Below are 4,267 nucleotides of genomic sequence, written 5' to 3' on the forward strand. Positions count from 1 at the left end.
GTCTTATTATACTTTTATTACAATGTAATTATACATTACAGTGTTATTATACGTTTATTACAATGTAATTATACATTTATTACAGTGTTATTATACATGTATTACAATGTAACTATACATTACAGTGTTATTATACGTTTATTACAATGTAATTATACATTTATTACAGTGTTATTATACATTTGTTACAGTCTTATTATACATTTATTACAATGTAATTATACGTTTATTACAATATAATTATATATTTATTAGTGTTATTATACATTTGTTACATTATTATTATTATACATGTTACATTATTATTTTATTACATTATTCTGAAAAAGTAGCGATTCTTTTTTTTAAAAAGTAGCGATTCTTTTCTGAAAAAAGTAGTGATTCTTTTCTAAAAAATCAGCGATTCTTTTTTACAAAGTAGCGATTCTTTTTGGAAAAATTATCGATTCTTTTTTACAAAGTAGCGATTCTTTTTTACAAAGTAGTGATTATTTTCGAAACATTAGCAATTCTTGATTCTTTTCTGACAAAGTAGCGATTCTTTTTGAAAAAAGTAGCGATTCTTTTTGGAAAAATTATTGATTCTTTTTGGAAAAATTATCGATTCTTTTTGGAAAAATTATCGATTCTTTTTTTACAAAGTAGTGATTCTTTTTTACAAAGTAGTGATTCTTTTTGAAAAAGTAGCGATTCTTTTCTGAAAAAGTAGCGATTCTTTTTGAAAAAAGTAGCGATTCTTTTTGAAAAAAAGTAGCGATTCTTTTTGAAAAAAAGTAGCAATTCTTTTTGAAAAAAAGTAGCAATTCTTTTTGAAAAAAGTAGCAATTCTTTTTAAAAAAAATAGCAATTCTTTTCTGAAAAAGTACCGATTCTTTTCTGAAAAAGTACCGATTCTTTTTGGAAAAAGTAGTGTAAAAAATGTAATTATGTATTTGTTACAGTCTTATTATACATTTATTACAATGTAATTATTGTGGAAATGCCTGTTGTGCACAGTAAGCAGAAATCAAATATAAAAATGGAATTCTTAGGAGATATCAACGAGGACAAAGAAAACGTTCGGAAGGCATGTCAGTCTTGGGATATTGTTTCTGTCATTGTAGGCGATTAAAGGATAGTTCACCCAAAAATGAAAATTTGATGTTAATTTGCTCACACTCGGGCCATCCAAGATGTAGGTGACTTTTTTTCTTCAATAGAACAGTAAAGAAGATTTTTAGCTGAAACCGTAGTCCTTGGTGATTCATATACAGTCAAACCAAAAATTATTCAGACACCAGATATAATTTTTGATATTTGCTTGGTAATTGGTTGACCTAAATTGGTATTATCTAACTGTGTACTTAAATTTAACAGCTGATAGTTATTTAACTTAATTAATTTGTGAGACAGTCTAACAGAAGGATGGCCAAAACCAGTGAAATATCAAATGATTTGGTCTTGTCATTATTACCATTTTCTAAACTATAGCGATTAAACTGTGATAATGTGAGAAATGTTGAAGGTGACTGAATTAATTTTGGTTTGACTGTAATGCAAGTCAGTAGAGTCAGTGGTCACAGTCAAAAAGAGCTATGATGCTGTAATAATAATGTGCTTGCACAGACCGATTGTTTTGCTTCATAAGACCTCAATGTATTGTCAAGAGCCATGGGTATTAATTTTGTTTTGCCTGTATATGTTTTTTTGACTCTCAAAGTGTCGGTATGTATTGACTTGCATTATATGAATCAGCAAGGACCACAAATACAAATTCAAATTCAAATACAAATCTTCTTTACTTTTCTAAAGAACAAAGTCACCTACATCTTGGGTGGCTTGAGGGTGAGCAAAATAACAGCAAATTTTCATTGTTGAGTGAACTATCCTTTTAAAAACTTTAAAGAGGGAAAACCCTTTCCAATATTGGACACTTTAGATCAGGATTCACAACCTGTGCAGTCCGATTCACAAGCAGATCAACAAATCAGTCGGTTCTTTTAATGAGTCGTTCAAAAAGATGTATACACTCAGGAAATACTCGTTTGAATCAGTCTGAACAGTTCTGACGAATTATTCACTTAATAAACTCACTGATTCCATCAGTTTCGGCTACTGAATCAGCATAAGACTCCGAACTGCAACTGGACTGCTGTGCCACCAAGAAAGAAAGTACATATTTATCTGGATACCCCACAGTCATATCTCTGATCATATTTGTCCTCATTTTAATAGCTTATAGTAATGAGATGAAATTGATAACCAGGCCTACTAAATATAATAACATGACAAGGAATATGTTAACTATAAAAGAGCAAGATGCATTTTTACTCATTATATTTAACAAGCTTTTAATGGGTTTTGAGTGATTTAATGGGTCTCAATTGATTAAACGCAACACACTCTCATGGCAATTCATAATTATTTTACAGTTTGACAAATTTGGTGGCTAATTTGTATGAATTTGTATGATCTCACTTGTACGTTTTTGTACGATTTGCTTATGCCCCATTTGTATATCTCTCTCAAAGAAGTCCTAATATTTGTAAAAACAAATGTTTGGGAAATGCATCCCTCATTAATAAATCCTGAAAAAACCTTCATATTTCCACAATAATATCAATAATTTTCAACATTGATAATAATAATAAATATTTCTTGAGCACCAAATCAGCATATTATAATGATTTCTGAAGTAATTGTGAATTTAAAACAATTCACAATATTACTGCATTTTTGATCAAATAAATACAGCCTTAGTGAGCATAAGAGACTTCTTATTTGTGCTCTTTCATTGGTCCCTGAGTCATCTCTTGAGCAGAAGGAGATACAAGTTTGTGTTTTGTTGAGTTCAGTAAAAATGAGGGCGTTGCAGTTTTCTGGCCAAAATGGATCAGCTCCAGACAACCGGATATATAATTCAAAAACACACCCTCTCGCACACACATACACACAAATTTTTATCATAACACACACTGTAAAGTATACTATATATGTCACATGATATATAAAATGTATTGTATAAGGCTGTTTGATTTGTGGTAAATTGAGGTTTGCTATACAAGGCACAATCTAGTTCCAGTGAATTGGCGAATGTATGGTGACAGACATGCACTTTTTCAAAAAGACAAAAATTTCTAATAAAACGTCTTCATATTGCATCATAAAGCAGTCCGATCGGATCAGGCCCTGTTATTGCTATATTTCAGAATCCATCATACCTCCGATGGGACAAAAACACAAGGACAGATTGGCTCGCTGGAGGGCACCTTTCCTCATACATCAAGCAAAACAATAGGCTACACACCTGCTCCATCACCATGGCAACACCACACTGAGAATGCCATTTTGGTGCACCTGTCTAACTTCACCTAAAATACCAGCGAATCACTGCACTCTGCTCTGCCAGACTGCTTTATTAACGGAATAGTTTCTCAAAAAATGAAAACTCTTGTCATCTTTTACTCAGCCTTAAGTTGTTCCAATCCTGTACGACTTCTTTGCTTCTGTAGAAATTGAAGAAAGTCTGAAGAATTGTAACTCTACTCCATGCAATGAACAAAGATAGCCTCATTTGGACTGAGGCTTTCAAGCTTCAGAAAGGAAATAAAAGCATCACAAAACTTGTGTGAGGATCAGAGAACAAAGTGAAAGTGAGTAAATGATGTGATCTATTCTTTTAAATTGCCATTATTGATACTAACCATTTAGATTTATTTTCAGAGTAATACTCAGGACTTTGGATTGATCTTCCTGGTCCACATGATTTCTAGAGGCAGCAGAATGATATCAGTTATCTTGTGGCCGATGAGTTCTATCAATCTATCTCATTCTATCTTCCCCTCTTTTCTCTCTGAAGTGGAAACAGTTTTCTCACAGCATGAGGTGGTGCAATATCCTCACAAAGGTTTCATCTCTTTGTCACATTCAAGAATAATTCCCTCCCCTTCTGTTCCTATATGGCGTCAGTACAGTAGATTGTCTCTTCTCCTCTGACAAACATGTTTCTGATACTTTTCAACTCATAAAGTAATTAATTTAGTGTGAAAAATGTATAGGGTCAAGAAAAACACTTAGTATATAGCTCATGGGTATCAGTCGTATTTCCACAGACCTCCCAGATAAACAAGTCAACTGATGGTAGATGGTTTTCTGTAGTTTCTGGATGGTCATTAGTAGGTCAAACCAGGGGGTTTCAAATTAGAATCTGCAAGGAACTTTTGCAGTTTCAGACAGCCGTCTGCAGAAAAGTTCAGAGTAAAATTCAGAGTAAAATTGTGTAAAAATG

This window comes from Rhinichthys klamathensis, unplaced genomic scaffold (genome assembly GCF_029890125.1).
Source record: "Rhinichthys klamathensis goyatoka isolate OS25496 unplaced genomic scaffold, OSU_Roscu_1.1 h1tg000094l_1, whole genome shotgun sequence".
Taxonomy (NCBI): Eukaryota; Metazoa; Chordata; class Actinopteri; order Cypriniformes; family Leuciscidae; genus Rhinichthys; species Rhinichthys klamathensis.